At 42.2% G+C, this 27,513-nt stretch overlaps 1 protein-coding gene and 1 pseudogene across 2 annotated transcripts in view; both read right to left on the bottom strand.

The window, feature by feature from the left end:
• Positions 1-702: 702 nt before the first annotated feature.
• Positions 703-25,816, bottom strand: LOC130834445 (cytochrome c oxidase subunit 7C, mitochondrial-like; annotated as a pseudogene).
• The window catches only part of LOC130834723 (nuclease EXOG, mitochondrial), a 55,791-nt gene continuing 36,810 nt past the window's right edge, over positions 8,533-27,513 (bottom strand). The window contains exon 8 of one of the 2 annotated variants that reach the window (XR_009048743.1): positions 8,533-10,583. The gene's annotated coding sequence lies outside the window, so the exon portion shown is untranslated. Of the gene's footprint in view, positions 10,584-18,701; positions 19,437-27,513 lie in introns of those variants that run through there. The other variant, XR_009048744.1, reaches the window with a different exon arrangement.

Raw genomic sequence — 27,513 nt, forward strand, 5'->3', positions numbered from 1 at the left:
TATAATGTGTTCTGGAGAAGATTTTTTTTTTTTTAAGTTTGGTGCCCTATGAGCTTCATGAACTTGGATATCCTAATCTCTCCCCTGACTTGGAAAGCTCTCAGTCACTATTTATTTAAATAAGCCTTCTGTCTCTACATTTTTCTGCTAAGACTCCGTAATTCACAGAATGTTTCTTCTGATGGTACCTATAGATCACATAGTCATTCTTCACTTTTTTATATTTGTTCTCCTCTGAGTGGATATTTTCAACTTACTGTCTTCTAACTCAGAAAATTTCTTCTGCTTGATCTGTATTGATACTGATGATGCTTATTGTGTTTTTTTCTTGTAATATATTTAACATATAATATTATTTGAATTTAAGTTGTATAGCATGGTGACAATACATTTACATATTATACTATGATTGCCATTGTAGCGGTAGTTATCACCTCTATCATGTCACATAATCATTATTTCTTTTTTTATGTACATATTTAAGAAACCAATAATGCAATATTACCCAAATAAAATGCACATGCTAAAAAAAAAAAGCATATGCTCAATTATCATGTTCCATATTTTCCAAGAAGAGGCATTAAGGATTTATGCCACAAGTTTATTTACAAACATATCTAGGATGCTGAGTTCCAGAGTTTGATCCCTTTTTCAATGAGACGGCACATATTAAAATGCTCCTCTTCATACGTGTCTCATGGATTATTTTTTAAGCAGTTGGTGTCTTACTATAAAGAAAGATGCAGCAAGTCCAGACCCAAAGTACAAAGTCATAATAGCTAGTAACTGCCACTTGTTTTCCACTGAAAAAGGTAAATTCTTCTCGGCACCCTCCTCTTAGTGGCTCCTACGGACCACTGAGGCTGTGAACCTCCAGGTGCTTTATCCCAACACAGTGCTGTTGGAAGCCCAGCAAAAGATACAGAGACTGAAGGTGGAAGAAATGGTGGCAGCACCATCATTATTTCTTTATTGTGGTTGGAAAAATTAAGATCTAGTCCCTCCTACTCCCCACACCTTAGCCCCGGGTAACCAACATTATACTCTTGGTTTTTATGAGTGGCTTTTTTTGTTTGTTTTGGATTTTACATATAAATTATATCACATAGTATTTATCTCTCTCTTTTTGACTTAGCATAATTTAGCCCAGGTACATCAATGTTGAAAATGCTAGAATTTCCTTCTTTCTAATGGCTGAACAATATTCATTGTGTGTATGTATGTCTATATCTCATCTTTCTTATCCATTCATCTGTTGATAAGAACTTAAGTTGATTCCATATCTTGGTGATTGTGGATAACACTGCAGTAAATATGGGGGTGCATATATCTTTTCAGTTAGTGCTTTTATTTATTTTTTATTTTTTTAAAAGATTTTTTAAAGATTTATTTATTTATTTGGCTGTGCCAGGTCTTAGTTGCAGCATGTGGGATCTAGTTCCCTGATCAGGGATCAAACCTGGGCCCCCTGCATTGGGAGCTCAGAGTCTTAACCACTGAATCACCAGGGAAGTCCCTGGTTAGTGCTTTTATTGATATTTTCTTTGGATAAATACCCAAAAGTGGAATTGCTGAATCATACATAGATCTATTTTTACTTTTTTGAGAAACCTTCATATTGTTTTCCATAGTGGCTGCAAAAATTACATCCCCACTAACAGTTCACATATTCCCTTTTGTCCACATCCTCACCAACGCTTACCTCTTGTCTTCTTGATGACAGTCATTCTAACAGGTGTGAGATAATATTCTGGCTTTGATTTGCATCGTACTAATGATTAGTCATATGCCTATTGGCCATCTGTATGTCTTTTTTGGGGAAAAAAAATCTGTTTCCTTTGTCCATCCATACAATGGATTTTTTGTTTTCTTGTGGCATTTTATGAGTTTTTGAAAAACGTATTTTGATTGTATACCCCTTATTGAATATATGGTTTATATTTTTTCCCATTTGGTATGTTGACTTTTCATTTTGTTGATTGTTTATTTTGTTGTACAGAAGCTTTTAAGTTTGGTTTATTCTTGGTAGCTGATTTTTTTTCTTTTGTTTTTTTGTGCTTTTAGTGTCATATCCAAAAAAATAATCATCAAAACCAATATGGAGTAGTTTCTTAAGTTTTCTTTTGGGATCTTTATGGTATCACGTCTTAGGTTGAAGTCTATGATCCATCTTGTGTTAATTGTTATGAGTAGTTTAAGATAGAGGTCCAATTTTATTTTTTGCTTGCATTTATCTAGGTTTTCCAGGTTTTCCAACATGATTTATTGAAGAATATTATTTCTCTGTGGTTCTTCTTGGCTACCTTGTCAAAAATTAGTTAGCCTTGTATGTAGGAGTTTAATTCTGGGCTCTCTATTCTGTCCCATTGGTCTGGGTGTCTATTTTGATGCCAGTACCATACTGGTTTTTTTTTTTTTTTTTTAAGATTTTTTGAATGTGGACAAATTTTTTAAAAGTCTTCTTATTGAATTTGTTACATTATTGCTTTTTTAAAAAAATGTTTTGGTTTTTTGGCCATGAGGCATGTGGGATCTTAACTCCCCGACCAGGGATCAAACCCACACCCCCTGCACTGGAAGGTGAAGTCTTAACCACTGGACTGCCAGGGAAATCCCCATAATGTTTTAATTAATAAAGATTGTAGTACAGTTTGAATTAGGAACTATAATGTCTCTGGTTTTGTTCTTTCTCAGGACTGGTTTGGCCATTCAGCTCTTTTCTGGTTCCATAGAAAGTTTAGAATTGATTTTTCTATTTCTGTGGAGAATGCCATTGGATTTTTGAGAGAGATTTCTTTGAATCTACAGATGGTGGGCATTGTGTTAAGGACTTTTTAATCGTAGAAATTCCTCTGATCTATGAATATAGGATATCTTTTCATTTGTTAGTGTCTTCAATTTATTTTATCATGTCTTATAGGGTTCAATATAGAGAATTTTCACCAACTTTGTTAAATTTTTTCCTAAGTATCTTATTATTTTTGATGCTATTGTAAATTAGTTTATTTTTACAGATGTTTTACTACTTGTGTATAGAAATACAGCTAATGTATGTTGATTTTATATACTGCAATTGTACCTACTTTGTTGATTAGTAACAATGTTTTGGGAGTCCTTGGGATTTTTATATACAAAATCATACCATCTTCAAATAATGACAATTTTAGTCCTTCCTTTCAGATTTGAAAGCCTTTCTTTGTCTTGCCTAATTGCTCTAGCTAATACTTCTAGTACTATATTGCATAAGAGTGATTAAGTGGGCATGATTGTCTTGTTCTTGATCTTGGAAGAATAGCTTTTGCCTTTTTACTATCGAGTATGATGTTAGCTGTGGGCTTGTTACATATGGCCTCAATTATGTGGAGGTATGTTTCCCCTAAATTCAATCTGTTCAGAGTTTTTAATCATAAAAGAATTGCATTTTGTCCAATGCTTTTTTTGCATCTATTGAAATGATCATGTGATTTTTATTTTTACTCTATTGATGTGATGTATCCCACATATTTATTTGTGTATGTTAAACCATTCTTACATCCCAATTATAAATCCCACTTGGTCCCACTTTATAATCCCTTTAATGTATTGTTGAATCTAATTTGCTAGTATTTTGTTCAGAATTTTTGCATCTATATTAATTAGTTTTATTGGCCTCTAGTTCTCTTTTCTTGTAGAGTCTTTATCTGGCTTTGGTGTCATGGAAATGCTGGCTTCATAGAACAAATTTGGAAATGTTCCTTTCCCTTCAATTTTTTGGAAGAGTTTGAGAATTATTGGTGTTAATTCTTCTTCATAAGTTTGGTAGAATTCACCAATAAAGTCATCTGGTCCTTCAATTTTCTGTGTTGGGAGTTTTTGGATTACTGATTCAGTCCTTTGTTATTGGTCTGTTCAGATTTTCTATTTCTTCCTGATTCAGCCTTTGTAGGAAGTGAGTTTCTAGAAATTATCAGTTTCTTCCTGGGTATCTAATTTGATGGCATATAATTGTTCATAGTGGTCTCTTATGATCCTATGTATTTCTGTAGTATCCGTTGTAGTGCCTCTGCTTTCATTCCAACTTTTATTTGAGTCTTCTCTCTATTTTCCTAGTCTAGCTAAAAGTATGTGAATTTTATGTTTTTGAAAATCTAGCTTTTAGTTTGTTGATCCTTTGTATTGATTTTCTTGCATGTCTTTAATTTGTTTCCACTCTAGTCTTTATCCTTCTCTCTGCCAACTTTGAAATAAATTTATTCTTTTTCTAGTTCTTTGAGATGTAAAGTTAGATTGTTTGTGAGCATTCCAATTTCTTGTGCTATGCACTTATCACTATAAACTTTCCTCTGAACTGCTTTTGCAGCATCCTATAGGTTTTGGTATGTTGTGTTTCCATTTTCATTTGTCTTGAGATTTAAAAAATTTTCCCTTTGGCTTTCTTTTTTGACCCACTGATTTTTGGAATTGTACTGTTTAGTTTCCACATATTTGTAGATTTTCCAGGTATTGTCTTGCTGATTTCTATTTTTATATCATTGTGTTCAGATAGTTGGTATAATTTTGATCTTAAATTTGTTTGTGTCCTATCATATGATCTATCCTGGAGTATGTTCCTTGTGCACTTGAGAACAAGTTGTTGGATGGAATGTTCTGTATATTCCTGTTGAGTCCACTTGGTGTGATGTATAGACAGTGTTTTCCTGTTGATTTACTCTATGGATGATCTAGCCATTGCTGAGTGGAGTACGAAAGTCCCCTACTATTATTGTATTTTCTATTTCTCTCTTTAGATCTGTATATGCTTAATATATTTAGCTGCTCTTACGTTGACTGTGTATATTTTTACAACTGTTATATCTTCTTGATGTATTGACTGTTGTATCGTTGTATAATGACCTTATTTGTGTCTTGTTATTGTTTTTGCCTTTTTGGGGGACCATTTTAAAAGTCTTTATTGAATTTGTTACAATATTGTTTCTGTTTTATGTTTCGGTTTTTTTTTGGCAGAGATGCATGTGGGATCTTAGCTCCCTGACCAGGGGTCAAACCCGCACCCCCTGCATTAAGGCGAAGTCTTAACCACTGGACTGCCAGGGAAGTCCCTATTCTCACCTTAAAGTCAGTTTTGTCTGATATAACAATGGCTACCTCCACATTATTTGGCTTCCACTTGCATGGAATATAATTGTCCATCTCTTTACTTTGGACCTATGTGTGTCTTTAAAGCTGAAATGAGTGTCTTATGTGCAGAATATAACTGGACCTTATTTTTTTTTTTATCCAGCCAGCCACTCTATGGCTTTGATTTGTGAATTTAACCCATTTACATTTAGAGTGTTTTGATATTTAAGGACTTATTACTGCCATTACTGCTATTAATTGCTTTCTGATTGTTTTATATGTCCATCGTTTCTTTTTCCCCTCTGTGTCTGTACATTTTTAAATTGGTGGTTTACCATGTTGGTAAGCTTGGTTTCCTTTTTTAATGTTTGTGATTCTTCTAAAGATTTTTGCTTTGTGGTAACCAGGAGGCATTCATAAAACAGTCATTAAATATAAAACATCATTAAAACAGTCCATTTTATGCTGATAGAAAGTTATCTTTGTATGCCTATAAGTGTTCTATTCTTTTATTCTTGTCCTCTTATATTTTTTATGTCCCAATATTCTTCATTTGCACATTTGTTAAAATGCTATCATAGCTATGGATTTTTCTATTGCATTCTTCTTTTCATTTCAGCTCCAGAATGTTTTTTGGTTCTTTTTTACAATTTCTTTTATATTTTTCTGTTTTTTTCTGATTTCATTAATTGTCTATTTTTTATTTCCTTATAGCTCAATGAAGTTTCTTATAACAGCATTTTAAAATTATTTATTAGGTAGATTGCAGATTTCTAAGTCCTTGTGATTGATAACTGGAAGACTTTTGTAATCCTTTAGTGGTGTTAGATTACTTTGATTTTTTTTAAATTTACTTATTTTATTATTAATTGGCTACGTTGAGTTTTCATTGCTGCACATGGGCTTTCTCTAGTTGCTGAGAGTGGGGGCTACTCTTCATTGTGGTGTGCAGGCTTCTCATTGTAGTGGCTTCTCTTGTTGTGGAGCATGGGCTCTAGGCATGTGGGCTTCAATAGTTGTGGCACACAGGCTCAATAGTTGTGGCTCATGGGCTCTAGAGCACAGGCTCAACAGTTGTGGTGCACGGGCTTAGTTGCTCCGTGGCATGTGGAATCTTCCCAAAGCAGGGCTCGAACCTGTGTCCCCTGCATTGGCAGGTGGATTCTTAACTACTGCACCACCTAGGAAGTCCTGATTTTTTTTTTTAATGTTCCTGATGTTTTGTGCTGCAGTCTTCACTTCTGAAGTAGCAGCCACCTGCCCCAGCATTTACTAATTGTCTTCAGGAGAGAAACACCTTCTGTCAACCCTCTAGAATCAGAGATTCTGAGATTTTCTCAGACCTTTATGGATAAATCTGTTTCATGCTTCTTATCACATCTTTTGGCAGAACTGTTGAGCTTATATGCCATCTTTTGATCTTGCAACACAATAGGCTGTTTACTGACAGCCCCTCTTTTCTTCTCCTAAGGGTGGTGCTAGTGCAGAAATTTATGGTCTGTCTCTGGCCTGCAGATATGAGTCAACTTTCTGTGTGTGTTCTCAAGCTGTCTGCCAAAGCTTGCCCTTGGGGCCTTGGTTGGAAGCATACATGGTGAACTGACCACAGTGTGAGGATTTGTGTTGGTAAGATGTGCAAAGTACCAAGGGTGCCCATTGGGAGGATCTATAGGTGAGGCATCCCTACTGGCTCATGGATGGGCTTTTTTTTGTTTGTTTTTTTTGTGTTTTTTTAAATATGTATTTATTTGGCTGTGCTGGATCTTAGTTGTGGCATAGAGGATCTTCACTGTGGCATGTGAGATATTTAGTTGTGGCATGCAAACTCTTAGTTGTGGCATGTGGGATCTAGTTCCCTGACCAGGGATCAAACCCGGGCCCCCTGCATTGGGAGTGTAAAGTCTTCGCCTCTGGACCACCAGGGAAGTCCCATGGATGGGCTTCTTGATGGAGTCTTTGATACAGCTAGTAGAATCTGCACCACATTAATGCCTTACCAGAATCCTACCTCTACCTCTTCCCAACCCCTAGTCATGCAACTAACTCATAATTCATCACTCTGGATGGGGCAAGAAAACAATGGGCCTTTTTGGCAGCATCCCACAACGTGGAGAAGCTAAGTGCTCACTCACATGCTTTCACTTTGCAGGAGAAATCATGGGCCAGGAATATATCTCTTGGCCCCAAATCGTGCAATCTTGGGGGAGATGTGATATTGGTAAAGTGAAACTATTCCCTTTAATTTGTCCAATGCATCCAAACTCATACATATTTTTTTTTGCTCCAACATTGTGCTAGTCCTTCTCTACTAGAAACCAGGATATCCACAAAGTCTCTTTTGTTCATGAGTGATGGATTAAAATAGTATTTTCCAGGTACCCCTGGGCTGTAGCCAAGAGGATATGGACCCAGTTAACAGATGACCACAAAGTCCAGAGCTGGGACTGAGGTCTCTATGCCTATTCCCCTGCGCATGGGTGGGTGAGACTCCTCCTGGGCCCCTTGATATGTGGTGCTGGATCCTACAGCTCCCACAAAGACAGTTCTGTCTGTGAATGAAGCCATGATGTTGAAAGCGGACAATGAGGAGGCACATCTTATTCAGCCATAATGCTGATGAACTCTTCACTGAAATATATTCAAGTCAAATTGAGTAACTCAACCTGAGCTTCCTTTACTTTCCTTTTATCTTTTCATTGGTCTTGAGGCCTCAACCAGGAGGCCATCTGGAGTCTTCCTCACCTAATGGAAGAAGTCCTTGAGAGAGAAGAGAGAGAGAAGCTTCCCTGAGACAGATTCTCACAGGGAAAAATGGTTATGTTCTTTGCCCCTCCTAATAGAATCCCATTCTCTATAAAACCACCCACACTTTCGTGACCCAGGTCAGAGTTTCTTCCCATGCTGGAAAAAGATCAGAACAAATCAGGAACTGTTACCCTTGCTCTTCACCTATAGGAGTTCTCAGACTGCCTCACATCATTATTACTTGGAAAACATTTAAAAATTCTCATGCCCAGGACTTAAAAGGATTCAGTAAAGTAGTATTTCTGGGCATCAGTATTTTTAAAAGATCACCATGTTACCCAAATTTGCTGTCAAATTGAGAATACGTATAGTTGCCTACTTAGTTAAAAAAAATAGGTTCAAGTGAATCACCTGAAAATATTGTTAAAATGCGGTTTCTGTTTCAGGAGGCCTGAGTTATGCCTAAAATTCTGAAATCTGAACACAATTCAGGGACACAGACAAACGACGGTACACTGAGACTACTAAGGATGTCTTTTACACTGAAGTACAGGAAACTTGATAACAAAATAACAAAACAAAGCAAAAAACCTTACAAGAGATGACTGGATGTGAAAATATCTGTACAATATATCACATTGGGAGGATTGCATTGGAAGAAACCAAGCAAATGTCATTTCCAGTGATTTTTTTAATAACCAAAATTTATAAGATGAAGACAGTATCCTCCATTATGGTTTTCAGTAGAACTCTTTCAGAGACAAAAATTCTAGTTTAAGGAAAGGCTCAGTTTAAAAAACACAGGTGTCTATTTTATCCAGAATTTTCCAAATTCCAGTCACTTGCACACTGAATACAAATAAATATTGCTTCCCACTGACATTACAGCTTAATATTTTCCAGTGTGTTGACTCAGTTTCTTATTAACTTACTAATATTTTCCTTTCAGTTTTATTGAGATGTGATTCCTATGGACATACAGTACTCTATAAATTGGAGGTGTAGAACATAATGACAACTTATATATTGTAAAAGGACTAGCAAACAACTAACAGTTTTTCTAACTTACTAAATATATGACAGTTTGGTAATTTCCATTTAAAATATAAGTTAAAGTTACATAATTCATAACATTACCTGAAATGGGCTGTGAAATTCTCAATATTATTTGATGTTCTAAAATTTGTACATAAACCACAGCTGGGGAAGTGCCAATTCATGAGACAAAGTCCGCTCTTTTTTTCTTTCTTTTACTCCAGTAGTTCCCTCCAAGATCTGTTAGCCTGCAGGCTGAGTCTTCCGTGCCTTGGGGGGGGTCAGGTCACTCTCCTCAGAGGAGACCAGAAGGTCCTCATGGGGAACATGGACTGGGACATAGGCTAGTATCACCCAGTTTCCTCTGAGATGTGAAACACGTGACTTGTAGGAATAGGCTTCTCAGGAGGATGAAATGAAAGTTGTTCTGAACTGGAGCCCACCTTCCCCCCATCCCTTCTCCCATCATGAAGACAATTCTGAGGGGTTGGTCTGGAAAGCATGCAGATGGTGGAAGTTGGGGGACAACGCAGGCCTGGATTGGGCTCAGGTGAGCTGAGTTGGATAGAGGCTGGGAGTCAATGCTTAGCACTGGGGCAAGCACCCTTATGGTCATTTGTGTGCCTGTGTGTATCCAAGTCCGGTTGTATTGGGAACAGGATGAAGACTATGGGTAATTCCACAGATCAGGTCTCTGAGCATCCTCAGAGGATGAAAAGGACCTGAGTCTTACTTTTTGGGGGGGAGGGGGTAGAGTGGAGGGGAGTTTCTAGCAAAACTGGATGGAGACCTGGGCACATCTCTTGCCTGGTACCTGCGTTTGGAGTCCTGGTCACATCTATGTTTCACAGGCTCTGGCCTGGGCATTGAGTCTATTTCAGGACACTTGAGTTGTGCCTTGTGGTTGATGACATGGTCCAGACCAAATGTCTTGGTGGAGGCTGGGGAACATCATAGGAGAAGATCCAAGGCCTGTTGTCTGTCAGCTTAGCAATGATGTTTGAGCACTGGCCAATGTGCTTGGGTGCAGGTTGTTAGGTAATAATGGTATCCTCATCCTGTCCTTTATCTGGTCCACAAGTTGAGAGCAAAGAGCTCAGTACAGAGCTCTTGATGCAAGGCTGTGCAAGGCAGATGGCCCTCATATCAAGTGTCCTGAGTGGCGGATGACCTGTGAAAACAATTTCCTTGACAAATTTTTTAGTGACTCTGTGGACAGTAATTGGCTTGGAAGGATGCTGTGGGAGAAGACGCCACAAATGTAAAGTATATTTGAATTGCCTCTCAATCAAGAGAAAAAAAAGAGAAGCAACCAGATAAAAATATTTGGAAGCTATGAAATTAAATCTGACTGAAAAAGAAATAAAAACGATCATTTTACATATGAATAGGCACCCAACTTCAATGATGATCAGGGGAAAATACATTACAATGCCAGTGTAACAGTTTTTTTCCCCCATTATGTTGGAAACTTAAACTGCCTTTGTAGCATCTCTTGTCAATATCAGTGGAAACAAGCCCTTTGATACACTCTTGAAGGAAGTATACATGACTAATGTCCTTTTTAAGGCAGTTTGTTCTCTTTTGCTTCTTCAGGTTCTGGGCTTTAGGAGTGCTGTGGGGTTGATGTTTGTGTGATGACCTTGATATTTGCTATGTCCTTGGGCCTCTGGTCAGTCTTCTTCAGGCATTGATCATTTGATTTCCTGAAGTAGAAGAAAAAGGGCAAAAAAATCATATAGAGATTGAATCAAGATGGTGGAATAGAAGGACGTGGAGTTTACCTCGTTCTGCAAATGTTGAATTCATCAAAAATACATCTACATGTGGAACAATCCTCACAGAATACCTACTGAACCCTAGTAGAAGATCTCAGGAGTAGTAGCAGAAGATCTTAGACATCCAGATGTGCAAGAAAGATCTCCACGTGATGAGATAGGACGAAAGAAAAAAGGGCGGGGGGGGGGGGGCACAGGGGAGAAAACATGACCAGACCTGCGCCCCTCGGAGGGAGCTGCGAAAGAGGAAATGTTCCCTCACCCTGGGCAGCCCCTTCACTGGTGGGAAGATAAGCTCGGACAGAAAGGGAGCCTAGAGGCTCGGAGGAGAGCACAGCAGCCAGTTTGCTGCAGACAAAACAGAGACCTGCATGGGGGATCTGTGCTACCTTGTGTGGTTCTCAGCCCAAGATGCATGCCTGCTTGTATGTGGGGGGCTGGGTGCTGAAACTCGGCTTCAGAGGATGGACCAGGGAAGAGGACTGGGGTTGGCTGCACGGAGACAGCCTGAAGGGGCTGGAGTGTGATACATGCCCAACCGGGGGTGTGTGCGGAAGCAGCCCAGGTCAGCCACAGAGCCACCTCTTATGAGCTCTGGGAGCGCCAAGAGTTGCCCACCTGTGGAGAAGGGGCAGATATCAGAGCTGATCCAGAGGGACCACATGGCTTAGGAAGCAGACCTGAAACCTGAGGCCTCTCCCCATGGCTGTGCGATCTGAGGATTTATGTCACTGCCACTGGGGTTTAGTGGATTTACAATATTACATTAGCCTCAGGGGTACAACATATTGATTAATATTTTTATAGATTATGCTCCACTTAAAGTTCTTACAAAATAATGGCTGTATTTTCCTGTGTTGTACAATGTATCCTTATTTATTTTCTACATGGGGTATTGGATTAAGAGAAACAAACTCTATCTTTCCCTCCCCCTACACTCTCCCCCTGCCCCTTAACCACTAATTTGTTCTCTGTGAGTCTGTTGCTATTTTGTTACATATATTCCTTTCTTGCATTTTTTAGATTCCACATATAAGTGAGAACATGGAGTATTTGTCTAACTTATTTCACTAGGTATTATATAATACATTCTATGTCCATCCATGTTGCTGCAAGTGGCAGAATTTGATTCTTTTTAATGGCTGAGTAATAGCCTATTGTGGATACATACCACAGCGTCTTTATCCATCTTCCAATCTAAGAGCATGCGATACCTTTCCATTTCTTTGAATCCTTTTTAATTTCCCTTATTAATGTTTTATAGTTCTCAGCGTATAAGTCTTTTACCTTCTTGGTCAAGTTTATTCCTAGATTTTTGCTTTTTTTGTTTTTTGTTTTTGGTGTGATTTTAGATGGTATTTTTCTTATTTTACATTCCTTTTCTGATACTTCATTGTTAGTGTAAAGGAATGCAACTGATTTCTGAATGTTAATCTTGTATCCTGCTACTTTGCTGAATTAATTTATTAGATCTAGTAGCTTCTGTGTGGAGTCCTTAGGGTTTTCTATGTATAGTATCATGTTATCTGTACATAGTGACAATTTTACCTCTTTCCTCCCAATTTGGATACCTTTATTTCTCTTGTCTGACTGCTGTGGCTAGAACTCCTAATACTATGTTGAAGAGACATGGTGAGAGTGGGCATCCTTGTCTTGTTCCAGATTTTAATGGGAAGGCTTTCAGCTTTTCACTGTTCAGTATTTAAATTGGCTGTGGGTTTGTCATAATGGCTTTTACTATGTTGAGATATGTTCCCTCTATTCCTACTTTGGTAAGGGTTTTTATCATGAATGGACATTGAATTTTGTCAAATGCTTTTTCTGCATCTATTGAGATGATCATGTGGTTTTTGACTTTTGTTAATGTGGTATATTAAATTAATTAACTTGTGTATGTTGAACCAATCCTAGTGAATCTGAGATGAATCCCACTTGATGGTGGTGTGTGACCTTTTTTATGTGTTGTTGGGTTCAGTTTGCTAATATGTTGTTGAGAAGTTTTGCATCTATATTTATATTCATCAGAGATACTGGCCTGTAATTTTCTTTTTTGGTGGTGCCTGCCTGGTTCTGGTATCAGGGTGATGGTGGCTTCACAGAATGTCTTTGGGAGTGTTCCCTCCTCTTCAATCTTTTGGAAGAATTTGAGAAAAATCAGTATAATTGCTTCTTTGTATATTTGGTAGAATTCGCATGTGAAACCATCTGGTCCTGGACTTTTGTTTGTAGGAAGTTTGGGGTTTTTTTTGTTTTGTTTTGTTTTTTTACAGATTTTATTTCACTTCTAGTAATCAGTCTGTTCAAAGTATCTATTTCTTCTTGATTCAGTTTTGGCAGTCTGTATGTTTCTAGAAAGTTGTCCATTTCTGCTAGGTTGTCAAATTTGTTGGCTATAATTGTTCATAGTAGTCTGTTACGGTTTTTTGTATTTCTGTGGTATCATTTGAGTTCTCCTTTTTCATTTATTTTATTTGAGTTCTCTCTCTTTTCTTCTTGGTGAGCCTGGCCAGAGGTTTGTTGATTTTGTTTACCCTTTCAAAGAACCAGTTCTTGGTTTTGTTCGGTTTTTTCTATTGTTTTTTAAAATATTTATTTTATTTATCTCCTCCCTGATCTTTATTATCTCCTGCCTTCTGCTGACTTTAGGTTTTGTTTGCTATTCTTTTTCTAATTCTTTTAGGTGGTAGGTTAGGTTGTTTACCTGAGACTTTTGTTTTTTTGATGGACTGTATCGCTAAGAACTTCCCTCTAAGAACTGCTTTTGCTGTACCCCATAGATTTTGTATGGTTGTGTTTTCACTGTCGTTTGTCTCAAGGTTTTTTTAAAAAATAAATTTATTTATTTATTTATTTGTTTATTTATTGGCTGCATTGGGTCTTCATTGCTGCACATGGGTTTTCTCTAGTTGTGGTGAGCAGGGCCTACTCTTTGTTGCAGTGTACAGGCTCTCATTGTGGTGGCTTCTCTTGTTGCAGAGCATGGGCTCTAGGTGCATGGGCTTCAGTAGTTGCAGCATACAGGCCCAACAGTTGTGGCTCATGGGCTCTAATGTGCAGGCTCAACAGTTGTGGCGCATAGGCTTAGTTGCTCCAAGGCATGTGGGATCTTCCCAGAGCAGGGCTCGAACCTGTGTCCCCTGCATTGGCAGGTGGATTCTTAACCACTGTGCCACCAGGGAAGTCCCTCAAGGTATTTTTTAGCTGACTTTTCGATTTCCTCCTTGACCAATTGGTTTTTTAGTAGCATGTTTCTTAGTTTCCATGTAATTTTTTTTTCTCATTTCTTTTGCTGTGGTTTATTTCTAGTTTCATGCCACTGTGGTCAAAGAAGATGCCTGAAATAATTCCTGTCCTCTTAAATTTCTTGAGGTTAGTTTTGTGGCATAGTATGTGGTCAATCCTACAGAATGTTCCATATGCACTTGAAAAGAATGTGTATTCTGATTTTTCTTTCTTTTCTTTTCTTTTTGGATGTAATGTCCTGAAAATATCAATTAAGTCTAACTGTTCATTTGTATCATTTAGCATCTCTGTTTCCTTATTGATTTTCCATCTGGAAGATCTCTCCATTGATGTGAGTGGGATGTTCAAGTCTCCTACTATTACTGTATTCCTTTCAGCGTCTCCCTTTGTGTCTGTTAGTGTTTGTTTTAGGTATTTGGGTGCTCCTGTATTAGGTGCATATATGTTGAAAAGTGTAAAATCCTCTTCTTGTATTGATCCTTTTATCATTATATAGTGTCCTTCTTTATCCTTCTTTATAGCCTTTGCTTTAAAGTTTATTTTGTCTGATATGAGTCTTGCATCTCCCACTTTCTTGTCATTTCTGTTTGTGTGAAATATCTTTTTCCATCCCCTCACTTTCAATCTGTGTATGTCCTTTGCCCCAAGGTGGGTCTCTTGTAAGGCAGCATATTGTAGGCTCTTGTGTTTTTATCCAGTCTGTCACTCTATGTCTCTTCATTGGAGCATTCAGTCCATTGATATTTAAGGTAGGTATTGATATATATGTATTTATTGCCATTTCAAACCTTGTTTTCCAGTTGATTCTTTGTTTCTTCCTTGTTGCTTTCTTTTTCTTTTTGTGGTTTGATGATTTCCTTTTTTTAAAATATTAATTTGTTGGCTGTGCTGGGTCTTCATTGCTGCATGCAGGCTTTCTTTAGTTGCGGCGAACAGAGGCTACTCTTTGTTGTGGTGTGTGGGCTCCTCATTGCCATGGCTTCTCTCATTGCAGAGCATGGGCTCTAGGCTTGTGGGCTTCAGTAGTTGCAGCACATGGGCTCAACAGTTGTGGCTCATGGGCTCTAGAGCTCAGGCTCAATAGTTGCAGCACACATGCTTAGTTGCTCCATGGCATGTGGGATCTTCCTGGAGCAGGGATCAAAGCTGTGTCCCCTGCACTGGCAGGTGGATTCTTAACCACTGCACCACCTAGGAAGCCCTGATTTCCTTTTATTTTATGCTTGTGTTCCCTTCTTTTCGGTTTTTGTGAACCTATTGTATATCCTTGATTTGTGATTGCCCTGTTTTTCAAGTATATTAACCCCTTCCTTTATCTCTTTGCTTCAGACTGATAGTCATATAGGCTCAAACACATTCTAGAAAAAAAGAAAAAGAATCTACATTTTTATACTCTGCTTCCCCACACTTTATGATTTTGATGTCCTTTTTTACATCTTCATGTTTATCCTTGTGTTTGTCATCGCTTTCACAAATAGGTTTTGGGTTTTTTGTTTTGTTGTTTTTCTTTTTGATCTGTATACTGGCTAATTTAAGTGATTTACTTTCTATTTGTGGTTTCCTCCTTCCTATCTCTCCTTGCTTCTTTTCTATTTAGAGATGACTTTTCAATATTTCTTTTAGGATAGATTTAGTATTGCTGTATTCTTTTAGTTTTTACTTGCTTGAGAAATTCTTTATTTCTCCTCCTATTCTAAATAAAAATCTTTCTGGGTAGAGTATTCTAGGTTGCAGATTTTTCTCTTTCAAGACTTTGAATATATTTTGTCACTCCATTCTGGCCTGCAGTGTTTCTGTAGAGAAATCAGATGATAGCCTTATGGAGGTTCCCTTGTAATCAACTCTTTGTTTTTCTCTTATTGCCTGTATAATTCTCTCTTTAACTTTTGCCATTTTTATTATAACATGCCTTGGTGTAAGTCTGTTTTGGTTCATCTTGTTTGGGACCCTCTGTGCTTCCTGTACCTGGATATCTGTTTCCTTCTTTAGGTTTGGGAAGTTTTCAGCCATAATTTTGTCAAATACATTTTCAATCCCCTTTTCTCTTTCTTCTCCATCTGGAATCCCTATAACACATAGATTGGCCCACTTTATATTACGCCATAGGTCTCTTATATTGCTTTTATTATTATTTTTTTCATTTGGCTTTCTGTCTGCTGTTTTGATTGGGTAAGTTCCATTATTCTATCTTCCAGATCCCTTATTCTTTCTTCTGCATTATTCATTCTGCTACTCACTGCCTTGAGTTCAGCTTTCGTATTGGCAAATGAATTCTCTAATTTTTCTTGGTTCCTCCTTATAGTTTCTAGTTCCTTTTTACAGTAATCTGCATTTCTGTTGATAGCCTTTCTTAATTCCTTCAATATTTTCATTACCTCCTTTCTGAACTTGGTGTCTGTTAGACTGAAGAGGACTGTGTCATTGTTTGTTCTTTCAGGGGAATTCTCTTGGTCTTTTAGCTGAGAGTTGCTCCTCTGCTTCTTCATTTTGCTTATATTTCTCCTAGTCTGTGGGTTTAGGAGAAAATCATCTACTGTAGTCTTGGAGGGCTGTTTATATGTGGGGCATCCCTGTCTAGCTTGTGTGGGTTTAATATTTTTTTGGCATGAGGGCTGTTTTTGGCTTGGATGCTTGCCATCTCTTTCCTCATTGTGTGCTGGCTGGCATCCCCTTGATGGGGGTGTGCAGGTGCATGGCTCGTGCAGGCTCCCAGGAGGGTGGGGGCAGTGGCTGGCTCCCAGTCACAGGTCTCTCTGCAGTGGTGGCCGGTTGCGTGCCCCTGGGGACGTTGGCCCTGGATCTCGGGACCCTAGGTTGTGCACCCCACGGAGGTGGGGGCAGTGGTTGGCACCAGGTCTCAGGGCCACCCGCAGAGTGGCAGGCCACGCACACTGCCAGGGAAGTTGGCCCTGGATCTTGGGACCCTCGGCAGTGGTGGGCTGGGCAGGCTCCCGGGAAGGTGGGGACAGCGACCTGCACCCACTCACAGGACCCTCGGTGGCGGTGGTGGCAGCGTCGGCACCTGTTCTGCAGTCCAGGATGGCAGCGATGGCTCATGCCCACCCCTGGAGCTCGAGGAGGCAGCAGGCCGTGTGCTGCCGCCTGTGAGTGAGCAGGGAAAGAGGCTCCTGTGGCGGGCCTGCCCCTCCCCTTGCATGCCCCCCGGCAATGGTGCCTGCTGTTGTGGTGGGCCCAGGCTTCTTCCCGGACGCGCTAGGTTGTGGCGCACTGCATCATTGCCCCCTCAGGCTGTCTCCACGCAGCCAACCCCAGTCCTCTCCTCCAGGTCTGACCTCCAAAGCGCGAGCCTCTGCACCCAGCCCCCAGCCCCCCCAGTGGGGAAGCGGACACGCGTGTCAGGCTGGGGAGGGCCAGGCGGCACTGACTGTCTGTGCAGGTCTCTCTCTGCATTGCCCTCCACACACCTGTTGCTGCCCTCTGCTCCGAGGCTCACACTCCCCCTCGTCCCTGCCAGGGAGGGGACGTCCCCGTGTGCAAGAACCTTTCCAGTTTCACAGCTCCCTCCCAGAGGCACAGGTCCCATCCTGATTCCTTCTCTCTCTCTCTCTCTTTTTTTTTTTTCTCCTGCCTACCCCATTACATGGAGATTTTCTTGCCCTTTTGGACGTCTGAGATCTTCTGACCATGTTCAGTAGATGTTCTGTGAGACTCACACCACATGTAGATGTATGTTTGATGTATTTGTGGGGAGAAGGTGAGCTCTACGTCCTACTCCTCTGCCATCTTGATCCGATCTCACCCAAGGACATCTCTTGAAGGCAGGGGTCATGTACAGCCCTGCAGGCCTTGTGAATAGGAAGTGCCCATGAGCATAGATTTAAAGTTGTTGTTATGGGAAATGGCCACAGGGTGGCAGGATTTCTTCATGCCCAACTCTGGTTACTCTGGCAACCAGAGCCTTAGTGAAAGTCCTGTTCCTGGTTGTAAATTGGAATGGAATGTGCCAGAACAAACACCCAAGGGCTGCTGCCTCATTGCATCTTCCTCCTTCCCCTTCACCCCCAGGATAAATGCCAACCCTGGCAAATCGCTCTGCTGAGAGTGGTGGTGATCCTAGGTGAGACGACTCTAAAAAAGGAGGCTGGAGGTGGGAACCCCACCACCAGGAGACGTGGACACCAGGTGACTTTCCAACACTCTTCCAGCCCAGAGGCTCCACCTTCCTTTGGGTGCACTGGGCTTGGTGTAGCTGTAAGAAGGCCCGCCTGGATCTGGAGATTGTGGTCCCATGCAGAGGGGACCAGGCACTACAGGGCCAAGGGGGCTCATTTGCTGGCACATCCTCCCCAGCTCCCTCAGCCCCATCACAGCCCAGCCTTGGGACCCCAGCCTGCTCAGGCTCCAGGGATGTGACACCAGCCCAGGAAACCAAGGCCTGAGGGGAATATAGTAGTCAGGTGTTTTTTTCAATTTAATTTTTGTTTTATTGGAGTATAGTTGATTTACAATGTTGTGTTTGTTGCAGGTGTACATCAACTTAAGTTATACATATATGTACATGTATTCTTTTCTGGATTTGAAGAGGAAAATTAGAAACTTGCACTCAGCTAAAAATAACTCCATGCTTATTTTGCTTTTGTAAAATATGCTTGTTGTGCCAAAAAAACAAGATGACCTAGCAATCCAATGTAACCATAAGATGTTTTGCTAAAAATGGAATGTTCTGCACCTGCTCTTGTAAGTTTCTGTTTGGAAACTTCTGGGCTCTGTAAACCAAGTAACCAATCTACCCATGCTAACTGCAAACATGTGCACTGACCCCTATAAAAGTAAAGCTCACCCTGAGCTCGGGGCCCAGAACTTTGGAGCATTAGCTTGTCTGGGCTTCTCTGGGGCCACCGGCTTAATAAACCTGAGTTCTCCAACCCTCTGAGTGTGGTGCTTGGTTTCTCAACAGACAGATTTCTGCAACAGATTCTGTTTCCATATAGGTTATTACAGAGTGTTGAGTTCCCTGTGCTCTACAGTAGGTCCTTGTTGATGATCTGTTTTATATATATTAGTGTGTATATGCTGATCCCAACCTCCAAATGTATCGCTTTCCCCTTTGGTAACCATAAGTTTGTTTTCTAAGTCTGTGAGTCTGTTTCTCTTTTGTAAGTTATTTCCTTGGTATCAATTTTTAGTTTCCACCTATAAGTGATATCATATGATATTTATCTTTCTCTGTCAGACTTGATGCCAAAATTTTGGCTCTCTGCGCACTGATGCTGAACAGAAATATGGAGACAGAGTTTTGGAGGAAAAGAAAAATAGCTTTATCTTTGCCAGACAAAGGGGAAAGCACAGCAGGCTAGCACCTCAAGAACTGTGCCCTGCTATGCTGGGGAATGAGGAGGGATCTTACAGGGGGACTCAAGGTCCAGGGTGGGGGATAAGGACCAAAGTGGTGAAGGGCTTGCATTTTTCTTCTTCCTGCATGATTCAGAACAGTCACACCTGCAGTCAGGCAACCCGGTAATTGGGTCCCTTGGTCTCTGGTTATCTGCCGGCAACCTTGTTTCTGAAATGCAGAAGCTACAATGGGTGATTTGCTACAGGGGCCTGCAAGGGAGTATAAACACCAAGTGCAGAATGTAATTCATGCAGGAGTAGGGAGTGTTGGGGCAGAATATAATTCACAGAGAGTTAGGGAGTGACAGGTGCAGGATGCAATTCACATAGTGTCAGAGAGTTACAGGGTAGCTTTGTGAAAAACAAATCTAGTTACAGATACTACAGATTAGCAACAGTTAAAATAAAACTATGACTGATTAATTTTTTCAGGCCAGGTTATGTTTCTCCTCTAGCCTGTTCACTGCTCCCTTTATCTTCCTTGTTATCAGGAGAGGAAAAACTTCACGTCTGTTTTTGTGGCAACACACTTACTTCACTTAGTATGACCACCTCTGGGTCCATCTGTGTGGCTGCAAACGGAATTACTTCATTCTTTCTATGACTAATATTCTATTCTCTCCTCATACTACTTGTTCTTTATCCTATCATCTGACAGTTGACATTTTGGTGGCTTCGGGACAGTCTGCCCTGTTTTGAATTGTTTCGAATTCTTTTTCGATTCCCTGCCGCAGGACATTTCTTCAAGGCTGGTGTCCTCTACAGTCCCCCCAGGCCTTGTGAATATGAGGTGTGCCCTTGAGCATAGGATTGAAAGTTGTTGTTATGGGAAACGGCCACAAGATGGCAGCATTTTTCATAGCCAGCTTTGGTTAGTCCTGCAACAAGAGCCTCAAGGAAAGTCGTGTTCCCCAGTTGTAAACTCGAGTGGTGTGTGCCAGAAGAAACACCCAAGGAAGCTCCCCTGGCAGTTCAGTGGTCAAGACTCTGCGCTTCCAATGCAGGGGGCGTGGATTCCATCCCTGGTCGGGGGAACTGGGATCCCACATGTCCTGGGGCCAAAAAAACAAACAAACAAAAATCCAAGGGGTTCTCTCTCCTTACTTCATCCCTTTTACCCTTCACCCCTGGGGCAAAACCCATCCCCTGAGTACCACTCTGCTGAGGGTGTTGTCCTCTGGAGGTGGGGTGACTCTAAGGAAGGAGGATGGAGGTGGGAACCTTCCCAGCAGGAGACGTGGAGACCAGGTGACTTTTCAAAGCTCTTCCAGCCCAGAGAGTCCACCATCCTTTGGGTGCACTGAGCTTGGTGTAGCTGTAGGAGGGCCTGCCTGGATCTGGAGCTTGTGGTCCCCTGCAGAGGGGACCGGGCACTCCAGGTCCAAGGAGGGCTCCTTTCCTGCCACATCCTTCCCTGCTCCCTGAGTCCCATCACAGTCCAACGTTCTGACCCAAGCCTGCTCAGGCTACAGGGACCTGACACCAGCCTGGGTCACTGAGGCCAGAGGTGATCATATCAGGCGTGTTTTTTTTTTTAATTTAATTTTTATTTTCTATTGGAGTATAGTTGATTTACAGTGTTGTGTTTTTTTAGGTATTTGGCAACTTGATTCGGTTCTATGTAGACAAATATCTGTTCTTTTTTGGATTTCTTTCCCATGTAGGTTATTAAAGAGTGTTGAGTAGAGGCCCCTGTGCTATGCAGAAGGTCCTAGTTGATTACCTATTATTCTATATATACTGGGGTGTATATGCTAATCCCCCACCTCCTCATTTACCCCTTCTGCCACTATAGGTTGTTTTCTAAGTGTGTGAACCTGTTTCTGGTTTGGAAATTAGTTCATGTGTATCAGTTCTTGGATTCCACCTATAAGTGATATCATGTGATATTTGTTTTTCGCTTTCTAGCTTACTTCATTGAGTCTGATCATCTCCAGGTCCAGTAAATCAGACAGAAGTAGACAGATATCTTAGGATATCACTTATAGGTGGAATCTGAAAACAGGTACAAGTAAACTAAAGTGCAAAACAAAAGCAGACTCACAGACCTAGAAAAGAAACTTAGTGTTACAAAGGGTGATGCTGGGAAGGGAAGAAGGATAAATCAGCAGGCTGGGATTCACACAAACAGAGTAACATACATAAAACAGGTAATCTACAAGGACCTACTGGTTAGCACAGGTAACTCTACTAAACACTCTGTAATAACCCAAGTGGGAAAAGAATCCGAAAAAGAATAGGTACAAGTATATGTATAACTGAATCAAGTTGCTGTAGAACTCAAACACAACATTCTATATCAACTATACTGCAGTAGAAAATAAACAGTAAATTAAAAAAAAAAAGAAAGAAATGCCTACTGTCATTGCCTCAGGCTTCTTAACCTGGGCTGGTGTCATCCCTGGAGCCAGAGCAGGCATGGGTCCCATGGCTGGGCTGTGACGGGACTGAGGGAGCTGGGGAGGACGTGCCATCCAGTGAGCCCTGCCTTGGACCTGCGGTGCCCGGGCCTGTCTACATGGGGCCGGCATCTTCTGATCCAGGCTGGCCCTCTGACGGCTAAGCCAAGTCTAGTGCACCCAAAGGATGGTGGACCGGCTGCGTGGCAAGAGCTGTGAAGCGCCCCCTCGGGCTCCACAGCTCCTGGTGCTGGGGTTCCCACTTCCAGCCTCTTTGCTTAGAGTCGCCACACCTACGAACCACAGCACCCTGGGCATAACACTTTGGCAGGGCTTGAGATGTGGGGGTGGGGGATGTAGGGGCTAGAGCGAAAGAGATGCAAGCCCTTGGCAGTTTGTTGGGGCACTTTCCACTCTGATTGACAGCCCAGGAACAAGACTTTCTCTAAGGCCCCCATTGCCCAAGGGACCAGAGTGGGGCCTGAGGAAATACTGCCGCCTTGTGGCCGTTTCTTGAAACAACAACTTCAAACCGCTGCTTGGGGGCAGTTAAATTGCAGAATGCCTTCAGGGCTGTGAGTGAGCCCTGCCCTCAGGAAATGTCCTGCAGCAGGGAAGCGAAAACTGATTCTAAACAGGGCCGGCCCTCAAGGAGCCAATTTCAGCAGCTAAATTGTACTCAGACCCTTTTTAGAAAAAGGAAACCAATCTCATGAAAAGATGCTCAGCATCGCTACTGATGAGAGAAATGCAAGTGATAACGACGACGGGGTATCTCCTGGCAACAGTCCGCAAGTCATCTGCAAGCAATAAACCCTACAGAGGGAGTGCAGCACAGGGAAGCCTACTACGGTTCTTGGTGGGAGTGTAAATTGGTCCCAGCTACTGTGGAGAACAGTGTGGAAGCTGCATAAGACACGAAGAAAGAGAGAGCTAGCACAAGGTCCGGCAATCGCACCCCTAGGCCAGCCTGGGGAGAAAACCATCCTTTGAAAAGACACAGGCACCCTAAGGGGCGTTTGGGCACTATTTGTCATAGCCGCAGCATGCAAGGCACACAAGTGTCCATCGACAGAGGAGTGGATAAAGACGTTGTGCGACATATACTCCATGGACTAGTACTCAGCCGGCAACCAGGGAGAAGTCATGCCATTTGCAGCCACATGGATGGAGCAGGACACGATCACACCAAATCAAGTAAGTCACAGAGAGAAAGTCAAATATCCTAGGATATCACTCCCAAGGGGACTCCAACATACAACTCAAAAACAGACTCACGGACTCAGAAAAGAAGCTTAGAGTTACCAAAGGGGGACATTAGGGAGGGGGGAAGCATAAATTAGGAGGTGGGCATTAACACAAACTGAGGAAAATACATATATATAAAAGAGTTAATCAACTAGGGCCTACTGGATGGCACAGGGAACTCCAGTGTAATAAGCTACAGGGGAAAAGAATCCAAAAAAGAATAGGTACAGGTACATGTATAACTGAATCATGTTGTGGTAGAACTCAAACAAAACAACACTGTATCAAATTATATTGCAACAGAAAATAAAAATTCAATTCAAAAGGAAAAAAAAAGCAAACAAAGAAATGCCTAGTCCATGTTCCTCAGGCCTCGGTGACCTGGGCTGGTGTCACATCCCTGGAGCCTGAGCAGGCGTGGGTCCCAGGGCTGGGCTGTGATGGGGCTGAGGGAGCTGGGAGAGACGTGCCAGCAAATGAACCCCCTTGGACCTCCAGTGTCCGGGCCCCTCTGCATGGGACCAGAATCTCCTGATCCAGGCTGGCCCTCCTACAGCTAAACTGAGCCCAGGGCACCCAAAGGATGGTGGAGCCTCTGGGCTGGAAGAGCACTGAAAAGTCACCTGGTCTCCAAGTCTCCTGGTGGTGGGGTTCCTACTTCCAGCCTCCTTCCTTAGAGCCACCCCACCTACGTAGCCCAGCACCCTCAGCATAGCACTCCTTCAGGGCTTGAGATCTGACTAGGGTGCGGGGCAAAGGGTATGTGGGAAGAGATCATGAGACACAAGCCCCTGGCTGTTTGTTCAGGCACTTTCCACTCTTATTTCCAACCTAGGAACACCACTTTTTCTAAGGCTCTGGGTGCCCGAATTAGAAGAGTGTGAAGTGAAGAAATGCTGCCACCTTGTGGCCATTTCCATTAACAACAACTTTAAAACCGGCGATGGGGGCACTTCATATTCACAAGGCCCAGGGGCTGTAAATGACCCCTGCCTCAGGAAATGTCCAAGGCAGGTAGTCCAAAACAAATTGAAAACAGCGCCGACTCTCAATAAGCCAATTTCAAGAGCTAAATTTTACTCACACTCTTTTTTAAAAAAAAGAATCCCATGAAAATAGGCACGGCGTGGCTAATGATTAGACAAATGCAAATGAAAACGAGAACGAGGCATCCGCTGGCAACAGTCCTCCAAAAGCCTACAAACAATGAACAGGAAGGAGGGCGTGCAGCAAATCCACCCCTACCACGCTCTTGGTGGGCATGTCAACTGGTAACAGGCACTAGGGAGAAAAGCCTGGAAATTCCTTAAGAAATGAAAAACAGAGATACCACAGGATTCTGCAATCCCACTCTTGGGTGAATACATGGAGAAAACCATCCTTCAGAAAGACACACACACCTCAGTGGTCGTTGTGGCACTGTTCACAACAGCCAAGGCTTGGACACAACCGAAAGGTCCGTCGACAGGTGAACGGACACAGTGGATTATTACTCAGCCAGAAAGAGAAGGACATCATGCCGTTTGCAGCAACATGGATGGACAGGAGGGGATGAAACTAAGTCCAGTAAGTCAGAGAAAGACAAATATCCTAGGATATCACTTATAGGTAGAATTTATACAAATGAACCAATGTGCAGAACAAAAACAGACTCACAGACTTAGAAAAGAAACTTAAGAGTTACCAGAGGGGGATGTTGGGGAGGGAAGAGGATAAATTAGGAGGTTGCGATTAACACAAACAGAGTAATACACACAAAATAGATAACGTGGACCTAGTGGATAGCACGGGGAACTCCACTCAACACTCGGTAATAACCCACCACGTGGAAAAAGGATCTGAAATGAATAGGCACATGTGTATGTATGAAGACTCAAAGTACAACATTCTATATCAACTATACTGCAACAGAAAATAAATTTAAAAAAAATAAGGGAAAGAAATACCTACTGTAATTCCCTCATGTCACTTAACCCAGGCTGGTGTCAGGTCCCTGTAGCCTGAGCAGGCTTGGGTCAGAACGTTCTACTGTGATGGGACTCAGGGAGCAGGGAAGGATGTGGCAGGAAAGGAGCCCTCCTTGGACCTGGAGTGCCCGGTCCCCTCTGCAGGGGACCACAAGCTCCAGATCCAGGCGGGCCCTCCTACAGCTACACCAAGCTCAGTGCACCCAAAGGATGGTGGACTCTCTGAGCTGGAGGAGTTTTGAAAAGTCACCTGGTCTCCACGTCTCCTGCTGGGAAGGTTCCCACCTCCATCCTCCTTCCTTAGAGTCACCCCACCTCCAGAGGACAACACCCTCAGCAGAGTGGTTCTCCAGGGGATGGGTTTTGCCCTGGTGAGAAGGGTAAAGGGAAACTAGACACAACCCCTTGGATTTTTTTTGTTTTGGTTTTTTTTTTGGCCCCAGGACATGTGGGATCCTCGTTCCCTGAACAGGGATGGAACCTGCCCCTACTGCATTGGAAGCGCAGAGTCTTGACCACTGAACTGCCAGGGGAGCTTCCTTGGGTGTTTCTTCTGGCACACACCACACGAATTTACGACTGGGAAACACGACTATCCCTGAGGCTCTTGTTGCAGGACTAACCAAAGCTGGCTATGAAAAATGCTGCCGCCTTCTGGACGTTTCCGATAACAACAACTTTTAATCCTATGGTCACAGGCACACCTCATATTCACAAGGCCTTGGGGGGCTGTAAACGACACCAGCCCTCAAGAAATGTCCTGTGGTAGGGAATCGAAAAAGAATTCAAAGCAGGGCAGACTCTCATGAAGCCAAGTTCAAGAGGTAACTTTTACTCAACACTGTTTAAAAAAAAAGCAGATGCCAAGATGCTCAACATTCCTAATGATTAGAGAAACACAAATCAAAAGTGCAACGTGGTCTCACCTTGAAACGGTCACAATGGCCATTCCCAAAAAGTCTACAAACTGTAGAAGCTGGAGAGGGCGTGGAGAAAAGGGAACACTGCTAAGCTGCTGGCGGGAGTGGAAACTGGTAACAGCCGCTCTAAAGAACAGTATGGAAGTTCCTAACAAAACTACAAATAAAGGTACCAGATGGTCTGGCAACCCCCTCCTGGGGGCATATCCAGAGGAAACCTGTATTCAGAAAGACCCACACACCCCAACCTCCACTGCAGCAGTATTCACAACAGCCAAGACACGGAAGCAACGAAAATGCTCACGGGCAGATGAATGGATAAAGAAGATGTGCTACATATACACAATGGAGTATTACTCAGCCTTTAAGAGGAATGAAATAATGCCATTTTGCAGCAGCACAGATGGATTGAAAGATGATCAGACTCAGTGAAGTAAGCTAGAAAGCGAAAGACAAATATCACATGATATCTCTTACAGGTGGAATCCAAAAACTGATACACATGAACTAATTTCCAAACCAGAAACAGGTTCACACACTTAGAGAACAACCTATAGTGGCAGAAGGGGTAAATGAGGAGGTGGGGGATTAGCATATACACCCCAGTATATATAGAATAATAGGTAATCAACTAGGACCTTCTGCATAGCACAGGGACCTCTCTCTACCCAACACTCTTTAATAACCTACATGGGAAAGGAATCCGAAAAAGAATAGATACATGTCTACACAGAACTGAGTCAAGTTGCCAAACACCTAAAAAACACAACACTGTAAATCAACTATACTCCAACAGAAAAAAATAAAAAAATAAAACAAAGAAATGCCTCATATGATCACCTCAGGTCTGGTGACACAGGCTGGTGTCACATCGCTGGAGCCTGAGCAGGCTTGGGTCCCAAGGCTGGACTGTCCTGGGACTCGGGGACCTGAGGAGGATGTAGCAGGAAAGGAGCCCTCCTTGGACCTGGAGTGCCCAGTCCCCTCTGCATGGGACCACAATCTCCAGATCCAGGCGGGCCCTCCTACAGCTACACCAAGCCTGAAGCACCTAAAGGATGGTAGACCTTCTGGGCTGGAAGAGCTTTGAAAAGTCACCTGGTGGCCACATCTCCTGCTGGTGGGATTCCCACCTCCAGCCTCTTCCTTAGGGTTGCCCTACCTCTGGACAACAGCACCATCAGCAAAGTGGTTTTCCAGGGGTTGGGATTTGTCCCAGAGGTGAAGGGTAACAGGGGGGAAGTAATAAGACACTGGGATTTCCCTGGTGGTGCACTGGTTAAGAATCTGCCTGCCAATACAGGGGACATGGGTTTGAGCCCTGGTCTGGGAAGATCCCACATGCTGCAGAGCAACTGAGCCCATGGGCCACAACTACTGAGCCTGTGCTCTAGAGCCTGAGAGCCACAACTGCTGAGCCCTAGGGTCACAACAACTGAAGTCCACGTGCCTAGAGCCCGGGCTCCAGAACAAAAGAAGCCACCGCAATGAGAAGCCCGTGCATCGCAACAAAGAGTAGCTTCTGCTCACCACAGAGAAAGCTCGTGTGCAGCTACAAAGACCCAACACAGCCAAAAATAAATAAATAAATAAATAAATATTTAAAGTAGTAAGACACAATTTGTTCTGGCACATTCCACTCTAATTTATAACCCAGGAACACTTTTTTGAAAAATAAACTTATGTATTTATTTATTTTTGGTTGCATTGGGTCTTTATTGCTGCA

The sequence above is a fragment of the Hippopotamus amphibius genome, chromosome 13 (genome assembly GCF_030028045.1).
Source record: "Hippopotamus amphibius kiboko isolate mHipAmp2 chromosome 13, mHipAmp2.hap2, whole genome shotgun sequence".
Taxonomy (NCBI): domain Eukaryota; kingdom Metazoa; phylum Chordata; class Mammalia; order Artiodactyla; family Hippopotamidae; genus Hippopotamus; species Hippopotamus amphibius.